Below are 10,675 nucleotides of genomic sequence, written 5' to 3'. Positions count from 1 at the left end.
GTTTTGATGAGCCTAGGCAGCTGTGTGAGCTGATGACTTTGTCTAACCAGTTGGGGAAGGCAAGATTAGTGGAAGAGGAGTGTCCCTGTACTTTACCTGTTACCTGTGTGGAGGATTGTGACCGCGAAGGGAATGTTCCTGTCTCTGTTAGGGTAAATGTACATTAAGTAATGTCAGACTTGCCCATGGAGGGAGCTACCCCAGTCTAAAAGCAGTTGTCTGTGAACAGCCATGTGTGCTGGGAAAAGGGAAATAATATCCCAAGTGTCTGTTAAAGGGGAAGGTTTCTCGAGCTCTTTTTTGTCTGTGGAGCAGACAGAAGGTGCCTCTCAGCCTGTGATGGTTGAGGGTAGTGCAGTTGTCTTAGAGTTGGTTCTGGTTACAACCAACATCCAGAAAAGAAATGGTCCTAAATTTTTGTCTGCTAGGGAGAGTGACACTGTAACTAGGCTGCATCCAGTTAGTGTCCTAACAAAATCCCAGAGACCAAATGACTCTGGTACTGTTGCTTTGCCTGTTGCTAGTGTGTTGCTGGGAAAGGGTGCAGCAACATTGTCAACGTTATCAAGTTGATACCCTAGCCAGGGCACAAGGAAAGCATAAAGGTGATTTGATTGTGTTGCCCACTGACAGTGTGGAAACGTAACCAGAAGGAAATGATTCCTGAACTTGTGTGTGTTGAGACTGACAACTTGTATGTTGCCTAGTCAAGGCACTAAGAGAATTTCTCTCCTGTGTGTAGGAGTCTCTGATGTTCAATGTGGTGTTAGTTACAACTGAAGCATTTTCCAGGCTAAGGACATCTGAGAGGGCTCTTCCCTGTATAGACTTGCTGATGCTTGATGCCATGTGAGCACGAAATGCAGGTACCTCTTCAAGCTCTTTCTTGTGTGAATTATCCAATGCGGAATAATGTGTGAGTTCAGACTGAAGTTTTTCCTGCAGTTATTGAAGCTTTTCCCACATTCCAAGTATTTATGGGTTCTCTCTCTTGTGTGGATTGTCTGATGTGAAGTAAGGTTTGATCATCAATGAAACTTTTTCCAGTCGAGGCATTTATAAATACAGTGCTATGTGGATTCTGAAATGTTTAGGAAGGTATGAACTGGAACTGAAGCTTTTCCCATCATCCAAGCATTTGTGGGGTCTCTCTCGTATGTGGATTGTCTGATGTATATTAAGATTTGAACTCTCATGGAGGCTTTCCCACAGTGCAGGGTGGGCAGAAAAGTTTTGCTACACTGAAACATGGTCAAAGGGCCACAGCGGCTACATTTCAGGTCGGAATCTGGGATAAGGTTGGTTTGACTCAGGTCTACATGCTGCAGTGTGCACACTAGAGCCCCAGGTTTGACCCTAGGTTAGAAATGTCTTTATGTAGGGTTAAGAAACAGTGTCGATGCTCAAGCCCAGGGTTCTCCAACATGGGCCAGCGGACTCCAGACCCAATAACCCTGGGCTTACATTGCATTGTAGACAATCCCAGAGTGACAGACATGCATATCCTCATTAGTGTTCGGTGACACAACCACGTCAGGAGAAAAAAAAAATTCCACGACTATCTTCAAAAACCACACCTGGAAAATGAAAGGGATATAAACAAGGAAACATTTTTATATGCTTTATTTACATTAAGTAAATGTCAGGCTTAAAGAGACTGGGAGGGAACTTTCATAACCAGACCATGTGGTAAAAACAGTCAAAAATTTGATGCATTGTCCTGAAAGGCATTAAAGTGGAAATATTGCAAATGAGCTCTGGGTAGGAATTAATGAGCAGGGGTGAAAGTGGCTGGTGCAGGCCGCTATGGCGTGCTGGTGAGAACTGGCCGCCGGTACCAGCCAACGTTAAAGCGCTACTACTTTTGCTCCCCCGCGTCGGCAGCCCTGCGGTAGGGTCCAGCAGGGCCCCTGATGGGGGGGCCAAAAGGGGCAGCGGCCTTGGGGGGCCCTTCAAATCACAGTGGCGGCAATGAAGGGCTGCCTGGGGGAGCCTGATCCCCAGCCCCCCCCTCCACACGAGGCCCCCCCTTCTGGTGGCCAGAGCCACCCCCCCCACACCTTGCCCAGGGGGGACCCGGGGTACCAGTAAGTCCCTCTGCTTACTTTCACCCCTGCTAATGAGTTACAGTCACACATTCAGAAAGATTTTATAGATCTCCCTCTCGTGTTTTCTTTCCTTCTCCCTTTTATTTTATTTCATCCAGTTTTTCACATCATTTTAGCTAGCACTTGTTTTCCATCCATTTATTTCTCTGTCTGCCCCTAAATCTCTTTTATTCCCTATCACAAATCATTCCAACACAGGTTCCCAGTTTTCTCCCCGAGCTCTTCCCTTCCTCTCCTCTGCCCCAAAGAGGTTTTCTGGTTTCAGGATTGTTTTGCTTTCACTCTTTTCACATTAGTTCCCTACCCCCCATGCCTTTCCCCAGGTTTCTCTATTTACACTTGTTTTACTTTATTCCCCCCCCCACACACACACACTTTGATTTCTTCTCTCCCTTCTGATTAAAGCTGCTCTGTACCTGCCTCTCTCCTCCCTGCAGCCAGCTCACCTTCATCCAAATGACATCCCCCCCACCCCTCCTCCTCACCACAGCATCCCTTCCCCAGTAGCCTGGAGGTCACACTTCCCAGTCCCTAGGACTGGGTGTCTATCTCCCAGGCTCCCGGCTGGTGCAGAGGATCCACCTTCTCCCCAAACCTCCCAAATCACAATTAATTTGCTGTCCTTGCCACCCCCACATCTGCCTGTCCCCCAGACCCGCTAGTAGTTACAGCCCCAAGCCCCACATCACTTCTGTCCCTGACCCTCCAACAGTTCTCATCCTGCAGCCCCCACACGTGCCCTTCAGGGCCCCTATGCTCCTCCTGCAGCTCCAGAGCTATTCACACCCCCTCCTTCCCATCCCTGGGGCTGCAGGGTGGGAGGGGGAGTGTCACAGAGATTAGATATTGGAGTTGGGTAGACAGGTGTCCTCCAAGGTCATAAAGATGAGCCCCAGGCTAGGTAGATGAGAGTCCTCCAGTATCATAGAGACTAGGATGACTGTGATTAGAGACACCCATTTTTTCATGCCTATTGAACTATTCCCACCACGTCTCAGGAGCACTGTCTGAGCCAGAATTCCCAGAGTCCTCCTGCGCATAGAGGACAGTGCCATATGGGCGGCAAAAGCCGTGGGTCGATGAGATCGGAGGAGGTAGAGAAGCTGCCCCTGCTTCCTATACTTCGACAGGTCAGACACCTATCAGGCCCTCCAGGGTCATAGAGATTGCATGGCAGAAAGTCTGAAGGAAGACAGGAAACGTCCAGTGTCACAAAGACAAGGGTGCATGAGACTAGAGAGGTTGATTTCAAGGGGATATCCCTGTGATGGGTTCGGTCACAGAGCCCCCGTTGAGACTGTTACCTGATGTGCCAAAATTACTTCTGAGCCAGTTTTCCCTGCCAGCCTGGCCCCCCCAGAATCCTGCTTTGTTGAGCCAGACATGCTCGCCTCCCCAACACAGACCCAGGGTCTGGGCCATGCCCCCAAAGCTGCAGAATTCACTGAAAACAGCTCAGCAGGGTACCTGTCTCCAGCACCCAGACACCCAGCTACCAATGGGATCCAAACCCCAATTAAATCATTTTTACTCTTTATAAAGCTTATACAAGGTCCATTCATAAATTGTCCACCCTCTATAACACTGATAGAGAGATATGCACAGCTGTTTTCTCCCCCAGGTATTAATCACTTACTCTGGGTTTATTAATAAACAAAAGTGATTTTATTAAGTATAAAAGGTAGGATTTAAATGGTTTCAAGTAATAACAGACAGAACAAGGTAAGTTACTAAGTAAAATAAATCGAAATACGCAAGGCTAACTTAATACACTAAGGATCTAGTTACAGCTACTAACTTCTCACCCTGGATGTTATCTCTGGTATAATCCTTTTCAGACCAAAGCTGTAGTTTATGGCCTGGTTCCAGCAATCACTCCCACCCCTGTAGTTACTGTCCTTTGTTCCAGTTGCTTTCAGGCATCTCTTTGGGGTGTAGAAGCCATCTCTTGAGCCATCTGAAGACAAAATGGAGGGGCTTCCAGGGCCTTTTATATTCTCTGTCTTGTGGGAGGAAATCCCTTTGTTCTTCTGTGCAAAATTACAACAGCAAGAGGGAGTTGGGAGTCAGATGGGCAAGTCACATGTCCATGCATGACTCAGTTGGCAGGCATTGCTCGCATGCTACCTTGAATGTTCCCAGGAAGGGTCCTCAGACATGTATTGGAGTCTCCCAAGGTCCATTGTCAGTCAATTACTTGAATAGTCCCTTCACAATAAGATTAAGATTAAACTCGATAAATTTATGGAGGAGATGGTATGATGGGATAACATGGTTTTGGTAATTAAATATTCATGGTAAATAGGCCCAATGGCCTGTGATGGGATATTAGATGGGGTGGGATCCGAGTTACCCAGGAAAGAATTTGGTGTAGTATCTGGCTGGTGAATCTTGCCCATATGCTCAGGGTTTAGCTGATCGCCATATTTGGGGTTGGGAAGGAATTTTCCTCCAGGGCAGATTGGAAGAGGCCCTGGAGGTTTTTCGCCTTCCTCTGTAGCATGGGGCACGGGTCACTTGCTGGAGGATTCTCTGCTCCTTGAAGTCTTTAAACCACGATTTGAGGACTTCAATAGCTCAGACATAAGCGAGAGGTTTTTCACAGGAGTGGGTGGGTGAGATTCTGTGGCCTGCGTTGTGCAGGAGGTCAGACTAGATGATCATAATGGTCCCTTCTGTGTAATGCTTTATAGAAATGTGCTTATGAGTGCAAATGTGACATAACTGTAATATGCTTTATGCTAAATATGCCATGTAACATATCTTTGCAAAGATTATGATCTACTGAATATATTCATCCTATTTGTATACATGTGTCATTTTTATTTCTGAAGTTATGAGCGTTGGCTCTATGCTTATATTTGAAGCATTTGCTGTGGAAAACACATAAGAGCCGTTGTTATTAAGGATGATGATGATGATGACAATTACCCTCATCACCTGCCCTCCCTGTAATGGAGTGATTGCAGGCCAGGGAGATTCCCTCCGAGATTGGTCATCAGCTCATAGGAAATCCCATGAGGGCACATGGGAAACACTTCTCCCTGTGACCTCTTGAGGAATGAAGGCACAGGGCCACAAAAGATTTCAGTAGACATTAGGAGCCTAAATCCCTTTGTGGATCTCGGCCTAAATGTTGGATGGTTTAATGTTGCTGCGGCTGTCACTTTCCTGTTCCATCGAAAGAACAAGTGCCCCCAACCGTCTGTGTGTAGGGGTGTGTGTACGGGTGTAGGCCGGCGGAGGGGGAAGTGACAAGAATGGGGTCTCCTCTCTGTGCAGGGCTATTTTGGGAGGAGCGGAGTTGTTGTTCTTGTGCCCTTAGACTCTTGGGGAGCTAATAGCAGGGGGCGATGGCCATCGGGAGTGGAGATTTCCTAGGCACCAGGCACATCAGCACCAGAGGCTTTTCAACCCTTTTCCTCTTGGTTTCAGCTTTTCAGGAAGTGCCTTTGAAATCTGACAGGACCACGTGGTACATCCTCAACAGACATTATAAATGGTTGCAGAAGCTTGTAAATCTCGTGTCGGGTTCTGCATTTGACTAGGGAACCGGGACCGACACAGAAGAGCTCTTTGTCCTGCTATGGTACGTACACCAGACGCTTATCAACTTTTTGGTGTCCCTAGATTCTGTTTGCCAGCAGCTAGGAATGGGTGACAGGGCATAGAGCACTGGATGATTCCTGTCTGTTCACTCCCTCTGGGGCACCTGGCAGTGGCCACTGTCGGAAGACAGGATACTGGGCTAGATGGACCTTTGCTCTGACCCAGTCTGGCCTTTCTCATGTTCTTATGTTTGGAACCGGGGCTGAACAACGAGGTGGATATTGGCAGATGACACAAGATTATGCAGATTAATCAGCCTAGAGAAGACTTTGAAGAAGTTCAAAGGGATGTAATCAAGCCATGTGACTGGGCAGCACCATGGCAGATGAAAACCAGCGCTGACCAAGGCAGGGCCATACACATGGAAAGCAGTGAGGTGAACGACTCCTCCATATCGCTGGGGTCAGAAGCCAAAGCACGGCTGGTTGGGCCCAGTGGTTGGAGCAGGGGCGCTGGGGCCGCGTGCTCAGAGTGGTGGAGGTCGAGCCGAGGGGAGCCAAGGGTTGGAGCCGGAGTCAGGAGTCAAGAGCAGGATTGGAACAGGCTGGGGAGTAGGGCCAGGGCCGGATTAACGATTCCCGGCCCATGGGAGCTGCGGGGGGACGCGCGGGGGGAGGGCAGAGCCGACAGGCAAGAGCAGCCCCCGGGACAGAGGTTCCCGGTGCAGTGCTGGTCGCGGAGACGTGGCTGCGGGGGGACAGGAAGAGCAGCGTGTGGAGCCGCCTCGCCCCCACCCCAGCCAGGCAGAGCCGGCCCGGCTGGAATGCAGCACACAGGGGCTTTAGAGGCTGCAACTCGGGGCCCCCTTAGCCCTGCTCCTTTCCTGAGTGCACCATTGCCCCACTTCTGCCCCATTCCCACCCACTGTTACAGGGCAGCACCCTGGAGCTGATCTCTGACATCTCTCTCCCTGGAATGAAGTCACTGCAGAGTCAGGACAACCCCACCTTTGGGCACCATGTAGGACATCTCACCCCACCGCACAGAGCCCGACATTCACACAGCTTCTCGCATGTGGTTCCCTCACTCATCAGTGCCAGGCGGAGAGAGGAGAAATTCTCCCAGACTCCCTTTAACCATTGCCAGCCCCCAGGGTAGCGGAGGTTGCGGGGGGTTGGGTGCTCTCTTTAAGAAATGCCAGCTCTCCGGGAAGTTGCAAATGAACATTAGCAAAGTGGGGTGGTTTTGTGCAGTGGAAAACCACCCTGCTTGAAGGTTTTGTTTTTCTAATTTGTGCTCCTGCCCTTTCTCCCTCTTCCAGACATCTAGAGGCCAACAGGAGCCAACTGAGCCCACCACTGATCCCATCTCTTGTGAGATGGCAAAGCAGCTGTTGCACGGGAAGGAGGAGACAGAAGAGGCCGAGCAGCGTGTGCAGGGGTGTACCAGCCCCACATAACCCCACAGTCTAGGCGGAGGAAGCCAAGCCCCTCCCCAGCCCTGCCAGACATGCTACAACTGGAGCACCAGTGTGAAAGGGAGCAGCTCAGCTCACACTAGGCAGAGCGCCGAAAATGGAGGATGCACATTGTAGGCTCCAGTCCAGAAGGAGCTGAAGCCCCTGACTGCAGAGCCCCGAGGCGCCGAGACCCAGCCGCACCCCCGGGTGCCTGCAGATGTATAAGGGAGATCGGAGTGTCTGGGAGTTTCCCACGCCGGGAGCCCAGAGACCCCCAGCCTGTGGCCTAGAGACTTCTCCTCTGAAGTAACCTGGGTGAACGAGCCATTGTCATGCTGAGTGACGTCAGCATGTTCTGGTTGGATCCCCCCTGACTCAACGGCAAACACATTGGCCACGGACAAGGCCCTGGGCTAGGGCAAGGGGGAGTAAGGAGAGTCTGGGTCCCCCTGCCCTGGCTTCCATCCATCCTCGGGTGGCTGCCCACATCCCCATTGCGCCACTAGACTGCACGGCCCCAAGAGGAGGGGCAACCATCTTGTCTCTGAACTCTCAGCCAAACTCTCAGATCCCTGCACTGAAGGGCAGCCGTTGACTCTGGTCGTTGGGCCACACAGCCCTGGACGGAGAGGGCGGCCGCACGGACTCTGGCCTTTGGGCCACACAGCCCTGACGGAGAGGACAGCTGCACGGACTCTGGTCGTTGGGCCACACAGCCCCGGACGGAGAGGGTGGCCACACGGACTCTGGTCGTTGGGCCACACAGCCCCGACGGAGAGGGCGGCCGCACGGACTCTGGCCGTTGGGCTACACAGCCCTGGATGGAGAGGGCGGCCGCATGGACTCTGGCCGTTGGGCCACACAGCCCCGACGGAGAGGACGGCTGCACGGACTCTGGTCGTTGGGCCACACAGCCCCGACGGAGAGGGCGGCCGCACGGACTCTGGCCGTTGGGCCACACAGCCCCGGACGGAGAGGGCGGCCGCACGGACTCTGGTCGTTGGGCCACACAGCCCCGACAGAGAGGGCGGCCGCACGGACTCTGGTCGTTGGGCCACACAGCCCCGACGGAGAGGGCGGCCACACGGACTCTGGCCGTTGGGCTACACAGCCCTGGATGGAGAGGGCGGCCGCACGGACTCTGGTCGTTGGGCCACACAGCCCCGACGGAGAGGGCGGCCGCACGGACTCTGGCCGTTGGGCTACACAGCCCTGGATGGAGAGGGCGGCCGCATGGACTCTGGCCGTTGGGCCACACAGCCCCAGTCGGAGAGGGCGGCCGCACGGACTCTGGTCGTTGGGCCACACAGCCCTGGATGGAGCGGGCGGCCGCACAGACTCTGGGTGTTGGGCCACACAGCCCTGAGTGGGAGGGCAGCCATTTTGGCTGTGGCCATAAGGCCAAACCACCCTGAGGCTAAGGACAGTTATTTAGTTTCACCCATGGGACCTCGCCCCTTCACCCCTAAGGCATCGCCCATCTGTCACCATAAGACCCACACCATGATATAAAACTTTCAGGGTCAGGATGCAAATATGAGTAGAAGCAACGAGTAGCATGTGACCCCTCTAAGAGCTCCTGCCACTCCTCTACCAATCTGGGGGTGTTTTATCTCCATCCATCTGCCTCAGGAATGGATTTGACCAATGGGGGAAAGTTCTGGGGCAGAGTGACCCATCCGGAAGTGGGTCACGTGACCCCTCCGAGAACTCCTCCCAGTTGGGGCGAGCCTCAGCCCCTTAGGACCAGCCAGAGAGGGGATTTCACCAAATAGGGTAAGTGCTGTGGTGGGGTGACCTGCCCACAAGAGGGGCCCATCACCGCTCCATGAAATCCCCCCACCGTCCTCTACTAATCGGTCAGGGTTTCACACACCCCATAGGTCATCCCAGAAGGGAAACGTACCGATCCGAATAGGCAGTGCCCGAAGGTCGAGGCCAGAAGCCGCCGATCTCTGGAGCTCCATGTTTGCGTGGCTGGCAGCATCCTCCTGGAAGTCGCAACACAACACTGCGTGGAAGAGCCTGTCTCGTTCCAAGGATGTCTTTTGCAGAAATCGTGGCCTAGGCCTTCGGGCTAAACCTGTTCTGGATTGGTACACGTTTCCCTTCTGAGATGGCCTAAGGTGGGAGTGAAACCCTCGCCAATTGGTAGAGGGCGGTGTGGGGACTTTTTAGGGACCACGGGATCCTGTTGCGGGCAGCTCACTCCACTATGGCACTTCCCGTATTTGGTCAAATCCCCTCTCGGGGTGGCCCTACGGGGCAGATGCCCACTTCAATTGGTAGAGGACAGAGGGAGGAGTTCTCAGAGGGGAGATACAACCCCCTTCTGGATGGATCACCCTGCCCCGCAACGTCCCCTGATTGGTCAAATGCAGTCTCTGGGTGTGTAAAATGGTGTTTGCCCCTGCCAAATTTTCGTAAAAGAAGGGAAGAAAGGCATGTATGTTTTGTGTTATCTATAAGGTGGCCATCTTGGACTTGGCAAAAGAATCTGGTGACCTTTTGCCATTGGCGATATTAGTTTGGGTTGGGAAGCACACTGCCACGCACGGATTGAATCCGCGTAGACAGGGTCTAACATCCAGACAGAGACGACGCAAAGAGGGATAGGGAGGGTTTTTAGTTAGGTCTACTCACCCGGTCCTGTGTCCATCATCGAAGTCTGTCCCTGACGTCCAATGTCAAGAGAGCAGAAGCTGTCCATCGCTCTCCCTGCAAGAGAAGGTAGAAAGCACATCAACATTTCCTCGTGGGTGTAATTGTTTGTGAGAGTGGAGCATTTCCAGAGTTAAAGTTTGGTTACTCCACCCGTTCTCTAGCCTATCCTAGTCTTTTCCCCCATCATAAATAAAGTCTTGTTTGTGTGGTTACCACTGTGTGGCCTTATTTTCGTGTGCTAAGGCAAGCTCTGACAGACGGGATTACAGAGGGGACTATGTGGGAAGACTTTACTGTAAGATTCCCCGCAGCATCCCCCTCCTCCCCAGACCCCGCCCCACTCCACCCCTTCCCCCAAGACCCTGCCTCCTTCCGCCCCTGAAGCAGCAAGATTAATCCCATACATTGCATTGATTGTGACTTATTTGCCTGATTTGAAACGAGACCAAAAGGACCTGAGTCTCCTCGCTGTCGATAGCCCCCCGCTTGGCCAACCAGCCCTGAGACTCTGAGGGGCGGGCGGCTGAGAGGTCTCACCAGAGGTCCCACAGGACGGCCAGGTCACCATCAGAGCGGATCGCTCTCAGATCCAGAGCCACCTCTTTGTGAGGACCTCCCGCGATGAGAGCAACCCCTCCTTACCCACCCTCCACACACACCCCTCCTTGGGAGAGAGAGGGAAACAGGGAAAAAAGAAGCAAGAGAGGAGGAGAAAGGAGGGAGGAAAGAGGAAAAGGGAAACCAAAAAGGATAAACCCCAAGGTCCCCAGTGACTCCAAGCGTCAAAGCGCTCGGTAGGAAATCACATTCTGCCCCCTTAAGCCAGTGTTTTCTGTGCCGAGAATTCTGCCTGCAGCAGGTGCATCAGACCCAACAGGTTCCAAACCTCTCGCAG

The 10,675-nt window shown here is 52.5% G+C and overlaps 1 long non-coding RNA gene across 1 annotated transcript; it reads left to right on the top strand.

Moving 5' to 3' along the window:
* The first annotated feature begins 728 nt into the window (after positions 1 to 728).
* On the top strand, positions 729 to 9,992 carry LOC142068600 (uncharacterized). Its single transcript, XR_012664487.1, has 3 exons — positions 729 to 866; positions 5,544 to 5,697; positions 6,979 to 9,992. It is a non-coding gene; the product is annotated as an uncharacterized LOC142068600 (long non-coding RNA).
* Positions 9,993 to 10,675: the final 683 nt, after the last annotated feature.

This window comes from Caretta caretta, chromosome 11 (genome assembly GCF_965140235.1).
Source record: "Caretta caretta isolate rCarCar2 chromosome 11, rCarCar1.hap1, whole genome shotgun sequence".
Classification (NCBI taxonomy): Eukaryota; Metazoa; Chordata; order Testudines; family Cheloniidae; genus Caretta; species Caretta caretta.
Note: the sequence above shows the minus strand (reverse complement) of the source record. Positions and strands in the feature narration are given on the sequence as shown.